Source organism: Mastomys coucha, unplaced genomic scaffold (assembly GCF_008632895.1).
Source record: "Mastomys coucha isolate ucsf_1 unplaced genomic scaffold, UCSF_Mcou_1 pScaffold22, whole genome shotgun sequence".
NCBI classification, from domain to species: Eukaryota; Metazoa; Chordata; class Mammalia; order Rodentia; family Muridae; genus Mastomys; species Mastomys coucha.
In genome coordinates, this window is record NW_022196905.1 from 220118052 (window position 1) to 220133456 (window position 15405).

General features: G+C 38.1%; 1 protein-coding gene across 21 annotated transcripts in view; it reads left to right on the forward strand.

The window, feature by feature from the left end:
- Positions 1 to 15405, forward strand: part of Inpp4b (inositol polyphosphate-4-phosphatase type II B) — a 752337-nt gene that overhangs the window by 311384 nt on the left and 425548 nt on the right. For 4 of the 21 annotated variants that reach the window (XM_031340464.1, XM_031340461.1, XM_031340462.1 and 1 more), the window contains exon 1: positions 14419 to 14899. The exons of 6 other annotated variants lie outside the window; for them this stretch is intronic. The gene's annotated coding sequence lies outside the window, so the exon portion shown is untranslated. Of the gene's footprint in view, positions 1 to 1453; positions 1524 to 14414; positions 14900 to 15405 lie in introns of those variants that run through there. 11 more of the 21 variants (XM_031340467.1, XM_031340456.1, XM_031340458.1 and 8 more) reach the window with 6 other exon arrangements.

Sequence of the window (15405 nt, forward strand, 5' to 3'; positions counted from 1 at the left end):
GTGACACAGGCTTGTCCAGGTGTGTGGTGACACAGGCTTGGGCAGGTGTGTGGGGACACAGGCTTGGGAAGGTGTGTGGTGACACAGGCTTGAGCAGGTGCTCTTATCCTATAAAGAGTTGTACACTTGTGAGAGCTTCTGAGGACACATGTCAGATCTGGTATCATTGCTCATTTCCATTACTATGCCTTAGCTGTATGAATAAGGTTTTCTATTGTGACATATCAGATATGCATGCACAAAATATATTTTGATCATAATTACACCTCTATTATTTTTCTTACATGATCCATCTTTTTCCTTCCCCTCTCTATACTAATAGTATATTTACTATATACTCTATTTTCTTATCATTTTAACTCCTTGCTGACGTACACCTAGACTGACATATAAAGAGTAAATAAGTTGATGGAGAAAGTAATTAAAAGACAATTGTCTCTATGAGACTGGCTTATTTCAGCCAGTATACTGATCCTCAGCTCTATCTATTTTCTGCAAACAACATAACTTCATCCTTTGTGGATGAATGAGTCTTATTGTGCATATGTACCACATTTCCTTTATTGTTCATCCAGGGGTGAGCACTCAGGCATATTCCTTACTTTAGAATAATATACCTTAATGTCAGAAACAGCTATGAACATAGATGTGCAAATATCTCTATTCTACACTGATGTTTGGTTGGGCTGAAGTGATGCAGCTGGCTCAGATGGATGCTGGACTTCACAATTTGGATTTGAGTGTTAGAAGTTAGAAGTTACTGCTCTGTGGAGAATGGTCCAAGCTGAGTAGAACAGAAGTAGGTACAGAGGTCTGATTAGGGAACACATGGTAGTCTGTGTTATAGGTGGCTGTGTCCATATCATGAATGTAGTTAAGTATATATATGTAAATATGCATATATGTATATGTATGTATATATGTATGTATGTGTATTTATATATGTCATGTCATTAAATGGAAAATAAAAAATGTCTATAATAAAATGTCTATAATCAATGCTACTGGGCTCAGGATTCAACAACTGGCTTTTTAAAACAATAGGATTGCTATGGCAAAAGTTATCATTTATGTGTGATACTGTCAGATGGCCCACATATTAACTAGTTACATTCATCCTTTGGAATGGTTAAATACTAATATATTTCAGTATAAATAACTGATCTTTTTAGATGGCATTAGTAAGTTCTAGTACCTCTATGTGGTAAAAGTCCACTGACTAGAGGCTTGGTTGGTTCCTTGGAGTCTCTTTCCTCACTTGTTGACTGCAATTGGCAGCAATTGTGACCTTCATGTAGACCTGTTAAAAAAAAATCTATTTGAGAATTTTTATGCCATTCAGAAGAACTGTGCCATTGCACTCAAGTGAAGAATAGATATCAGTAAATCATATCACAGTAATGCTCAAAGCTATATCATCAACTTCGACATGTGAAAGAATTACTTCTCATAGGTGCTGAACAAGTGTGCCCAAGAGCCTCATGTGGTGAGCTTGCATGAGACCTTTCCAGCGTTGATGCAAGGTAATAAGCATTTATCCTTTCTTTAGACTCATCAGTGTTTGAATGGTATCTAAAGGATTTTCTAATCCACAGAATTAGTATTCTTGGAAATGTACTCATTTTGGTACAAAGGTATTTTCACTAAAAACTTAAGAGGAGACGTCCTCCTCTTCCCTCCTTGCTCCCACTTTTCACTGTTTCTGCTCCTGATTTGCAGACCCCCTTTCTTGGGAGTGAACCCTGTATGCCCACACCATCTCTCTGTGCACTCATTGACTATACTGTCAAACTGTATCCAGGACACAGTCACCTCTTTTCACCTTCACTTAACAGTTCTATTCCAGACCAACATTACTCCCATTATAAGGTTTTACAGTTTTTACCCATTCTTCAGGCTTTTACCCTTGAGCTGGGGCTTCTAGTCTAGGCCCAACAGTCTTTAACTCTGAGGATATAATCTATGTACTCATGCTCCTTTGAGTAAATGGTACGTTGTAACCTTAGTGCAGACTAAAGCTCACACCCCACCAGGACACTGGGGAGCTAGTGACTTTCCTGGAACTCTGCGGATTCTATCACTCCTCCACTTCTTTATCCCATGCCTTATACAGGCTTTGCTCTCTCAGGCAGGCCACACGTCCTACGACAGCATGACCTAGTCAGGTGCCCTTTTTTGTATCTGAATGTTCTTTCCTTGATTGGTTCCTCCACAAGATTCATGGATCTACTAAGTCTCATCAAAGAGATCTTTTCTGGCTACCTTACTTACAATAGCCCCTAGAACATCATTCAAATTCCATTTTCTGCTTTGATTTCTATTCCATGTAATATTTGCCTAGTGAGTATGAATGTTATTTGATTTTCTGTTTCTCTACCTTTAACCGTTTTAATATCTACTGCATTTGGAAGAGCATCTCATTGTTACAAATGTTCAGTAAAGAAATGTGACGGGACTGATGTTTTCTAGAAACAATGACAAAACAGGGAACGGATGCTTCCCCAAGCTTCCAGAACCACAGCACGCCAGCACCCAGATCTTACGGCTTCTCGCATCTGTCATTGGAAATGAAATATTGGGACTGTTTGAAGACACATTTGTGACAATTAGTTTGACAACTGCGGTTTGTGAGTTAAGAGACAGTTCTGTATGCTCTCAGTCAGTGCTATGGCCTTAGTGCTTTGGGGTTGGCATTGGTGATAATGGTCATTGACATTGTTCATATGTAATTGGTTTTCTTTGTGGCATGCTACATTTTACCTGCCTATGGTGTTAACTGTGGCTGTGTGCTTTTTAAAAATGACTAAGGTTTAGAAATAACACATGCAACCATCAAATAAAACTTATGTTGCTCAACTACAATTGGAAGTGGGTTCTGTCCTTATACATGGTCCACCTGGAGGGGTCACCTCATTAAAGAAGACTGACTCTCTCTTTTAGTATCACCTTGTGTTTTGAAACTGGTCTTTTATTTGTCAGTAATTTTATGAATGGGCTAGGCTGGCTGTTCACAGAGCCCCAGGGATCTGCTTGTTTCCATTTCTCCAATATTGGCATTTAAAAGCACATGCCACCTTGTTCAACATAGATTTTGTTTTTTATTTTATTTTATTTTTGTTGTTGTTTTGTATTTTATGTAGCTTTTAAGGTCCCCAGATCAGATCTCACAATTTCAGGGCAAGCACTTTGCTAACTGAGCTATTTCTGCAATCTCTGGTCTTTCACTTTAAATGGATATATGCATAATTTTATAATATTGGTTGTTCAATGCCTTTCACTTACCAGCATCTTTCCTAAGACATCAGCCTCATCTCTACTTTCCTCAACATTGCTATGAACCTTTTTAGATGAAATACATCTGCTAGGAACATAAGGCACTATTACACAGGTATGTTTTCAAAAACCTCTAACATTTGAATCTTAGAATTCTTTCAGTGGGAACAAATACTGTTTTCTTTAAAATAATAAAACATTTTCTGTTAATTTTCAAGAAATATTAAAATTTCAGGAACATACAGACTACATGGTCCTGAATAACTACAGTTTGTCTCTTAATCACTTGTTCACACAGAGCAGAGCTTAGTGGGAAGAGCAGCTAGCTCAGCTCTCAGTGATCACATCAGTAGTCCTCCTGGAGACCCTGTGCTGGGACATTTGACCTAGTGTACAATAATCCTGGCATGCCACAATCTGTGTTCCTCTGGAAATACCTTTCATGGATTGTGGTCAGGGCCTAGTGACTCACCTTTTGCAAACAGAATGCAACAGAAGTAGAAGCGCCACTTTAATGACTAAATCATGAAAGGCTGTGATTTCTCTACCACAGGCCTCTGCTTTTTGATTCTTTTCTCCTGCCTCCTTGGGTGGAGTGTTAGCTGACAAGGACTGGAATGTGCACTCCATTCAAAACCCAGGAGCTAAGTGACCTCTCACAACAGCCTTGCATGCGAGATTGGAAGCAGATCTCTCCCTAGTGGGGACTTGATATGGCTGACTCCAGCATCACACTGATGACAGTTGTATGAGAACCTGAGCCAGGTAGAGATTCCCAAACCTTAGTGTGATATAATTGTTACACGGCAATAGCTAGCTGATACAAACATCTATTTCATTACTTAGTTTCATGTGTTTTTATTTTTGTGGCATAGCATTGAAACATGTATTCAAGGAGCAAGATTTAACACAATAATTTTTAGTGTTTTATTAAAGGCAGTCTTAAGTATAACTAGCATTTGAGAGCATGGTGGTACAAACATAAAAATTCTACAAGTGTATACTGGTTTTACCATCTCAGATTGTTCTATATGACCAGCTGTGTGCATGCTGCTCTAGTTGCATCAATGCAAACGACAGGACAGGCGAAGAACATGGCTGATGAGAAGCCATGAGGAAGCCAGGTGATACAAGGATGATGGCTGGCCTTGCAGACTCTCAGGTTACTTCCAGCCTACAGCAGCGCAATGACTGCCTCTGCGGATTTACTTCTCCATCCCTGGTTTGTATGTTATGAAATAGTAAAGCTGTCCCAGGAAAGAGAAATGCGTGATTCTCTTTATCAAAGAAAAATGGGCGCTGAAGACCTTAAAAATTCTCCTGCAGAGTGCACCCACATGACTGATGGTTTGGATATCCGTGTCTGTCAAAAGGTGGTTTTGCTTCAATGTTTACCTTCACTAGTTCGAAATTGTGCATTTCAAGGCCACAGCATTGACTCTGCTCCTTGCTGTCTCCTTGCTGTATCCATCTTTCTTCTTTCCCTTTTTTCTTTATTTTAATTGGAAATAGATTTCTCCCTTATATAATATGTCCTCAACCATAGCTTCCCCTCCCTCCACTCCTCCCAGCTACCCTTACATAACTGTCAAGGGAGATATCACTTATATTTTTTGTGTGTCTTTCTTAAATGTTTCTTTTTGTTGTTTTCTTGATTTTTGTTTTTTTCGAGATAGGGTTTCTCTGTGTAGACCCGGCTGTCCTGGAACTCACTTTGTAGACCAGGCTGGCCTCGAACTCAGAAATCCGCCTGCCTCTGCCCCCCAAGAGCTGGGATTAAAGGCATGCGCCACCACCGCCCGGATAAATGTTTTTTTTAAAAAATGTCTCCCTTAAATATGTTTTTGGTGTGTGTGACCTTATGCATTTTTTCTTCTATGTAAATTTTATAAATATGATTCCAGTATATGTTTGAATATGATTATATATATATATTTTAAAGTATACATAATGTAATGAATAATAATTGCTATGATGGAGAATATTTATAGTTTCATATATTGATAAAAATATGTGTAATTTAAAGATTATATGCTACTGTTTACCAAGGCAAAATCATGGCTAGTGTCTTTATACAAAGATACATGTAGACATTCATAATGAATCTTTCATCTATCTCCTGCACATAAAGATTGTTCAGGGAGGTATTTATATTTTTTATCAAAATAAGTAAGCAATTTCAACTATATAAATTGCCTCAAAACTCCTCCTTGTGGCTATAGATTAAGTGAATAGCCAAGTAAATTGATTAAACTATGAAGTACCATCCTGGGATTTTGCACCATATAGGTGCACCTTTTTCTACCTGTTTTCCTAAATTATTTGGAAAGTGATAATAAAAATAGTTTAGTGATCTGCTTTTCACATGAGATTCTATGCATTCTGTAGATCTTAAGTTTACACGGATGCATGCCTGTAGCAGTGATTATAAAGTTAAGGAAACACATCAGAAGTATTTTATACTTAAAAATAGTATTAAAAGGTTACAAGGCTGTAGGGTGTGTGGGTCCTGGTTAGACGGGCATAAGAAATGCTAAATCCCAGGAACCTCAGAATTGAGAAGAGAAGGACTAGAACCATTCTCTACCTGCCTCTACCAGCTCTGGATCGTGTAACCGCAACCCCTCACTGAAGACCATAGACAGCAACACCGGGTCCTCATGCTAATAAGTTGTCTAGATAGCACCAAGCCAATGAGCTTCCCTTCCTGGGTATTCCTTCCACAAAAGGTATTTAATCCTTGGTTCACCCTGAATAAAGTGTATGCATTCACATCCACCATCAAATAAACCAGTATGAACATGCAAGAACGGGCTTAGAGAACTGCTACATTAAGGATCACTGCTGAGGGGAAGGTCTTCATCCTAAAAAGCACTTGCCAAACGTTGCTGAGGAAGCTTTTCTCTGCACTCACTCAGAATCACACTGGGTTCTGCCTTCCCCTTCCTACCTGGCGTGGACACCCTGAGGGGATGCATGGATCCGATCTGGGCCTTAAAAGACTTTGTTCTACCTCCCCCAAGTGGCATGCCCTTGGCACCCCATAGACCACTGGCAGAAAGGAGATACATACAAGGCTATGGAGCGTGAATCTGTCTTATTAAGCATGGGTTCATAGTGTTACAAGATAGCCTCTGTTAGTTAACAATACACATTGTATCTTTTCACATGTCTTGTAAATCCTACTGGGGTCCTCACTGCTCTGAGGTGCCTGCTGTTGATCCTGGTGGCCACGGTTTAACTAAACTTTTGCAGTTGGAAACAGCACAGTGGGTAGTCTCAGGTCACTGTAAGAACATGTCTCACCATTTCACCCCCCCAATCCTGCATTTCTTTCATAACATCTGAGAAACCATGATGGAAATATCTGAAAGTAGGCAAAAAATTGTTGTGGGTGGCTAACATTTTATTCTTTTACACACAATGTCTATTGGAAGCAAGATAATTTTTTTTCTCAAATAAAAGTGTTTTTAAGTAGCAGAGACACAGCATGTTCTCGTGGATGGCTATGTTTTGAGTCTACAAAGGGAAGCCCTTAGCTATGCATATATTAACGATTGTTTTATATTTGATGGCCAAGGAGTCCTACTATTAAAAACTGGGTTCCAGGCTATTTATCATTTATCATTAATGAATCTCTGTAAGTGTACATGGTATTTAACGGTAGATGAATTGCCTTCCCTGCGCAGCTCTCAAGCTGAAAGCAGACCTACGCAGTACTGAGAAGGTATGAATAGGAGACTCTGATGGAGGGTTATAAACTTGGCACTGCTTGGCCTAGCGGGTAGATAGGAAGGAGAAATGGAAAGCTGAGAAATGATTGGTAGACTGTAAAGATGTTCACTAAGGTACAACTAAACCTGGAAGCAAAAAATTTCTAAAGTTATTTTATTTTTTTCACTTTATTAAAAACTATTTTCCCATATAATATATCCTAGTTACAGTTGCCAATCCCTCTACTCTAGCTCCTCCCCACATTCCTTTTTATCCAGGTCCAGGCCCTTTCTGTCTCTCATTAGAAAAGAACTGGCTTCTAAGAGATAACAACAAAACATAGCAAAATAAAATACAGCAAGGTAAAACAAAAGCCATCACATCAAAGTTGAACAAGGCAAAGCGACAGAAGAAAAAGAGCCCCAAGTGAAGACACAGAGGTCTTTTTCTTTCTTAATGGGACTCATGACTGCTCTGACATTGCACTTTCTGAAGAGGTAGCCCTAAAATCTTTTGGACCTCGATCAGGGATCAGAGCCCACAGCACTCCTGGCCTTTCTGGCCTCTGGCAAGAAGGAAGCTGCAGAGAAGCCTAAGGACGGCTCGAACTTTAAGCCAAGAATAAACTGATCACTTTCTTTTTTTCTTTTCCTTTTTTTTTTTTTAACTCTTAACAGCCTACACAGTTTCTGCCTCCTGTTATCATCATTTTTCTCTCTGATGCGGATCAGTATGGCTTCTACCAGCTAAATGAGGATATTATGGAGTACCTGTCCACGAACCAATTTAAAGGACCCCCATCAAACATTTCTCAGTGGTTTCATTTGTGTAACTTCCAGATGTAGGGATGAAGGGAAGTCCTTGATAGGTGCCTGGAAGGGAAAAAATATAGCTAGACTTTTAGTTTTAGAGACTGTAGGTAGAGGACCAGAAGAAGCCAAAACGCGATTTTGTTTTGAAACATCTAAATCAAAGCCCATTGAAATCTCTCAACAGGCTCTCAAAAGCATTCATCCTTTTGGCTCCTCCTTATTTTAACTCTGACCTCAAAGGCTGTTTTGGGAGTGATGAAACCACCAGGCATTTTGATAGATGATTTGGTGGGAAGAATCACACTAGGAGGTCCCTCCCAGATGGCTTACAGAGAAGAGGAGAGAAGAATGTAACTGTCTTTGAATTTTTATGTTAAAACAATAATGGGCCTGTCTCTCTTGGTGGCAGGGGTTGTTGCACTGTTGAACTGAGCCAATGACTTAGTACCATTTATATTATGAAGGAGAAAATCATTATGGAAATAAATTTTTAAACAGTAAACCTTATGAGTTTAAATATTGGGAGTGAGGCCCCAAGGGCTGCGAAAGAAATATACTAATCACTGTACTGTTTGGTTATACCTTCCTGTTGGGCATTTCACGTAACTATGATTTTTACCATTATGGCTAGTGGACAGTGTAGTCCTCAGGGTGCCTTGAGATTTGGAGGAATTTCTGAATCCTCAGCCTTCCTTTTACCAGTTGTTCTATCTAGGAAGAACCAAGGAAAATTTTCTGTGTTGTTCCTTCTCTTTGTAGACTAGACCGGTAGATGATGGTTTATGTCTTTGCCAAACAAGAAGACAGATGATATACCATAGCTAAGGACATTTAAAGAAATAGTTTGGGCATGCCTGCAACCTAGTGGACTTTGTATGGCAAGGACAAAATACTGTCTCATAATTCCCTTGTCCACATGAGTATATGCCTCCCAGTGTGATTACTGATCATATGGGTCAGTTATACCAGCCTGGCATTTTTAATTAGACAAAGTTTGGACAAAACCCAAGGACTTTTAAATAAACCTTGATTAGATATTTACTTTTGTTCTTTAAGTCAGTACTTGTAACTATTATCAAAAGAAGATCAATAGCCACTGATTTATGTGCAGGTTTGATATCAATGTTTTGAACTTTGCCCCTAGAACTTTTGATATATATTTTTTTTTCTAAGAAGGCAATGTTAACAATTGCTTCTATGGTCAATGTAATATTTTATATTCTGAGTTATACAGCCATTTTCATGTGGGAAAACTTTTCAGTCATTAAAGTGCTAATGGAATTGTGAATTGCCAAGAGGGTAATGTCTTATGAAATATACTGCAAACTTATTTGACCACAGAAGCCTTTAGCTTTTTATAACGAAATATCTATTAACATTTTGTGGATATTTTGGGAAATCCTGTTAAACATCATAATACTTAATTTTCCTTAATTGTTTTATATAATTTAACTTAATTTCCCTGATTACATTTTCCACCTCCTTGATGTCAGGACCTATGTTTTATTCTTTTTAACTAGTATTACTTTGATGGTTTGTTTGATTTTTTTCTTGGAAATTATTTTATAGTTCATAGTGTTAAGTGTAGATCTGGGGTGGGAGGCTATGATAAGGTTAGTTCTATAGTTTTAAAGGGGTCCAAAAAACAGGTCTGAAGAAAATTAAGATTAATTTTAAGACTCCAATTTTTTTTCAGATAAGTGCAGTGTGTTTGCACTAAAATACTTTCGGAATCATCATGTGGGCATTTATTTAATTATATATTTATTTATTTATGCATTCATCTCACTTAACAAAGAGTAGGGAATGTTGAAAAATGAGATCTTTGTAAAATATAGAAATTGGATATGATCCAGTGTGTAAGATTTCTCAGAATTAAATTGTTAGTAATTTCTCAGAGTATATATATCAATCTCTTGAAACTACATTAAGTAGAAATCCAATCCACAGGATTGCCCAAGGAACCAACTCATTTGAGAGTTTGCATCATCAGGTAAGTCACAAATTCCTTGATCAGCAAATATATAATTTTTATATAACAAGCAGAGTAAATAAAATCAATTAATATGAGACTTTCTTAAGCAATTTAAGGTTAGAAGTGAGTTTCTTTAATTTTATTCCTGTAATCATTTGTAAGCATATGAATACTAGTAACCTTACATGGAAATTAATGCAAGCAAAATCTTAAGTTCCTTAAAGCTCTAGCACCTTCATACTGATCAAATTAGCATGTGTGCATGGGGGTGTTCTAGAAAGGCAGCTTGAGATTTTATTCCAAAACCACAACTCTACCATTTTATATTGGATCAAATATTGCCAAGATTTGTGATAGAATAAAGCATTTGGGTATAGTTAATTCTTTCCATTTTGTTATAAATATAACAGTCCTGAAAAATATTTTTAGTAGACTTGTGGAAAAGAAATGAAAGGAAAATGAGGTATTGAAGAGCTGTCTTAGTGGTTACAAGCATGTACTGCTCTCCCAGAGGACTCTTGTTTAGTTTCCAGCACCTGTGTAGAGGGTGACAACTGCTTGTACCTCCAGGTCCAGTGAGTCAACTGCCCTCTTCTGACCTCTGAGAGCATTAAACACCCCACCACATATGTAAAATTGAAATACAAATAAAAATATCTGAAGAGCAAAACAACTGTCCCCTGAAGAAGCATAATTTGTTCACATTTAATGTTTCATTTTAAATGCAATTTTGTGCCTTTAGTCTTTTTTAGGTTAACTGGGAACCCTAAATTTTCCAGAGAAAATTAACAATAATATAAAAACTAATTTGTATTTTCAGGCCCACTGGGATATAATATTGAATTTTTCCTACAGTTATTCTGCATATACCCAGAAAGTTGTTACAATTAACTTTAAATCTTTTAATTATTTTGATTTAAAAATATAGTGGTATCAATAAATAGTTATCTTATCAAGTTTTATCATTTGCTGATGTTTATCAGGAACTTTTGTGATAAACTGATTTTTATATGAGATAAAAGGCATGGAGAAGGAGGATGTGTTGCTTGTTTTGTGTGCCTTTGGTAACATATTGCACTCCTTGTCTCAGGTTCCTGAGACTGATGGTAAAGTTATAATTAAGAGTTGCTTGAAAGTTTCTACAGCCACAGAAACTCATGCTTGTTAATACACTGCTGCACTTAAGCAATGTTCCAGGGACCTATCCCCCTTTTCTAACTAATTCTCTCTTTACCTCCAGTTAAGATAAGGGAACTCCATTCTGTAAGTTAACATAGGAAGTGGCTAACCATGAACACACTGCTCTGTGAACTCCCTAACAAATACAATGCCACCAGTATTTCACATTATTGCAATGAAGTGGAGTAATCTGTGATGATGGAAATGAATTGGAGTGTGAATTAATAAAGTTATGTTAATATCACTGAGAACGTGAGATTTAGTTTGGGGGATACTTTCCTAGATAAAGATATTTTATAAGTTGTTCTTTATCCTGTGTACAGAAGCAAGCATGGACACAGATTTTAGAGCACTGTATCTCTAAAATGTGCTATTATCTATGAGTATATATGTAGACACACTTTCGTTCCTGTATGGAGGGCTTCCTTGAACAATGAAGGTGGAAAGATGGACACACACACACACACACACACACACACACACACACCATAAACTTTGTATAGGATAGGAAAACAGAATGCAGGGTGTCTTAGATATTGGTAAGCATACATGTACTAGGTAATGTACTTTATGTGACTACTTCTAGAAGCAACCTCGCTGGGTCATATTGTTTGGAAGATATCATGAGGCTGCAGTAATCTAGGGCTCACACGACTGAGTGTCTCACTTGGTTGGGATGAGCTACCTTAATAAGATAATGAACAATGGGCATTAGCTCTTACTAGCAGTCCTCAGTACTCTATCACACAGGCCCTGGGATTGGGGAATTGAGTCCCCCTTCCCACTACTACTGGTTTCTTCAAGAAAGAGTAACATGAGAGAACAAGGAAGGAGCTGTGAGTTAGCCTGGAAAGTCACACTCGCTGTATGTTTTATATTAAATGCAGAAGTTGTTATTGATCATTAAATGAATTCACTATAGTGGGAATCCTTGAGAGAGGCCAGCCATAGTGGTCTCTACCCCACCCTCTGTATCTATCAATCATTAATCTAGAAGATGCCAAGCAGACTCAGCTACAGGAAAATCTGATTGAGACATTTTTCTCAATTGAAGTTCCCTCTTGCCCAATGACTCTGGCTTATGACACGTTGATAAACACTAATCAGCACATCATCCATGGCAATATTGGAGCTCTTCTAAGACAGACCTGATGCAGTCATAGAATTTACTTCATGGCCCAAATCTGCTAAGGATTGAAGATGAAGATAATAGACGTTACGCTGCACTGTTAGTTTGATAGCCATTATAGACTAGACTAAATTTTTGTGCAGTGCTTAGATTTTCTAAGGGTCAATCAAAAGTTTGGTAAAAGGAGCTATTTTCAGAGATGTTATAACAGTTTATGGAAAAGAGCAAACAGAACGTGATGTGTGCTATGGTCAGCTGCTATTAGGGACAGAGGAGAGAGAAGGTACAAATCTGGAGGCAACTATATCACTTAGCAAAACTATGTCTTTCAATAGAGTGATGTAGCCAATCAGAGGCAACCTGCAAGGGGATCTAAAACTAAGGCATTAAGTACCTTGAGGTCATTTGCCTTTCACTTGTAACTCCCCACATAGTATCAGATCCATCTGGAATCTCATCTGTGCATTCCAGACAAATACCAGGGTATAGATGAGGGTGTGAGATATGAATCTGCAGAAGGTCCTAAGGAGATTCCCAGTAAACAAGTGGAGTTATGAACGTCAGGGCCCTTGCTGGAATATACCCTTTTGTTTTATTTTAGTATAATAGTTTTATTTAGTTTTATTTTAATATATTTTATACTAAATATACTAAATAGTTTATTTAGTTTTATTTTAGTATAATAGTTTCAAAAGTAAAGCTAAAAATAGCATTTTCATGTCTGATACTGGATCCCAGGACTGGAATCATCATTACACTAGTTAGTTTCGGCTTACTTTCTGTGAGCCACAGTTGTGATAGAAGAATCATGGTCTTCGGTCTTCAGTGGTTCGTGGTTAGGAATGATTGCTACTTGAACCTGTGCCGCCTGGTACATTTAAAGCATTACACAGCTTTATATTATTGATCTCACTGCATACAGCATTGTGTAATTGTTTACCATTTTAGGACCAATAATGTACATTGGATTAGGTTGGATTCCTGCTGTCAATGATTATTTTCAGTATCCCTTTGGTATTTGACTATGACCCTGGAATAAATATCCAAGTGCCAGTAAATAAATGGAGACCCTTAGGGCCCTCACTTCCAACAGAGTAAAGTGGGAAACATTCTTTTGCATGTTGTCAAAACAACCAGAATGGCGAGCAATTTTTTCTCTGCTCAAGAGGACTGACTGAGTTGACCCTGTGTGATTTAAATTTGTGATGGAAGAATTTAGTCAACTGTTTCTGCTCCCTCCACTAAATGAATTCCTTTAGGAACCATGTTTCAAATGTGCTTATTGCACAGAATGGGAGAAGCTGAAATGAATCTTTGACTTGGAACCATGCCTGTTCTTGAGAAATATTATCTAATTAAGCAATTTTCCAATAAAGCAGGCATTTAAATTTTCACAGGAACCAAGAAACAGCCACAATGGCAATGGCAATGGTAAATCACTTTCCAGTTTATCAAAGGCTTTTATTTTACTGGCTCAATGATTTTCAAACTGGCTTTAGTCACAGAACATTACATGTGCATATATGTTCAATGCTTTTGCTAATTGTATATGTACATAATGCAAGCAAGGAGCTTTCTCTCTGAGCTCATTCAGTTAGCTCTCTTTCTCTCTCTTATCTGACTTTCAAACAGTACTCCTGAGAGTCTTAGGGTAAAAGCTGCTTTATTAGCATCTTTCTGAATCCTGTCTCTTTGTTGGGTGTAGGCACAGACATCCCATTGTCTTTTGGATTTGTTTTTCAAATGTAGAGTGGATCTCTAGGCTGTCTTCTGTAGTGTGGAAGAAGTCACCTAATGCATGGAGAAATTAAGGCACACCAGGTGCACTTGAGAGGTCCTTTGTCATCATCTTTTCCATTTATCAGAAACATCATTCTTGAAGCTTGATGTGAATGAACTCCATGGGTGAGTCAGGGCACCTTAGACTTTGAGGTTTCCCAATTCCAACATCAGATGTTTCACTGATGTAAAAATTGGTGAATACTACTTCTTAGATGACCATACAGAGATGAAAGGGCTTTTAGGAGGTCATTTCAGGGTTTATAATTCAAGTCTCATCCTTACTACTCAATTCTTTTCAAAAAGTGCAGAAATCTCAAATTGCATGTACATACTTACACACCATTTCCCCCCTGACTCACCTATTTATTGAACACTTCTTGCATGCTAGGTGATCCATTTCTTTTTAAACTCACATTATCATTATTTATTATTCATATTCTTTTCCCAGTCGGGTTCTTACTATGTGATAGAGGTAGCTTCAGACTCACTGACATCCTTCCTCTACCTCCTAAGTGCTGGCATTCTAGGACAGGACCAGCATACCCATCAAATGTCATAATATATTGTTGTGCCAAAGAAACCGAGTATGGCCGAGCTGCTGTAGTAGACCTTGTGTTAGCAACTATCCATAGACATGCTTTTAATTATGCACTCAAGTACTTTTTCTAGCCTTACATATTTCAGCTCTGCAAATTGTCATAAAGTGTAATAAAAGCACGGATTGTAAATGACAAGAGTCATTGTAGGTGTCTGTAAAAATTGTCATAAAAGTAAAGGACAGCCCAGATTTTCATGTTACTTAACTGTTCCAACTCCATTTAGCTTAGAATCTTAGGAGGCACATGGTCATGTGGATTCTCCTTTTGAATGGTAGTGATGTAACAAAGAGATTGGCTTCTATTAGTCTTCTGAGGAAGGAAGGAAGGGTGGACTCAGACTTCAAGACGCCTCGAGACAAGACATAGGAGAACTGACGACAAGGCATTTTGATGACTTGATCCCGCTGCATGTACCTTGCGGTGATGTCTGCCTCAGGTAATTCATGGCCTCCAGGAAGACAACATTCCACTCTCTTTACACCCAGATATATGTGAGATGTCCATGTTGCTGACTGCTGCTTATCATTCGCATTTCAGATCAAACATCACCACTTATGTAAAGCACCTTCCTCAGGACCTGCCCTCTCTAACTTGTCCTTCTAATTTTACTATTATTATTATTATTATTATTATTTATTATTATTATTATTATTATTTTATTCACTTTACATCTTGATTTCTGCTCCTACCTCCCAGTCTAACCTCACAAATTCCCCTTTCCCTATCCCCCTTTTCTCCTCCCCACCAGGTATCCCCCAGCCCTGCCACATCAGTTCTATGTGGGATAGGCACATCCTCTCCCACTGAGGCTAGACAAGGCAGCCCAGTTAAGGGAATGGATTCTACAGACAGGCTGCACTTTTAGAGACAGATCCCACTTCAGATATTGGGAGACCCACATAAAGATGGAGCTACACATCTGCTGCAAATGTGTGTGGCCTA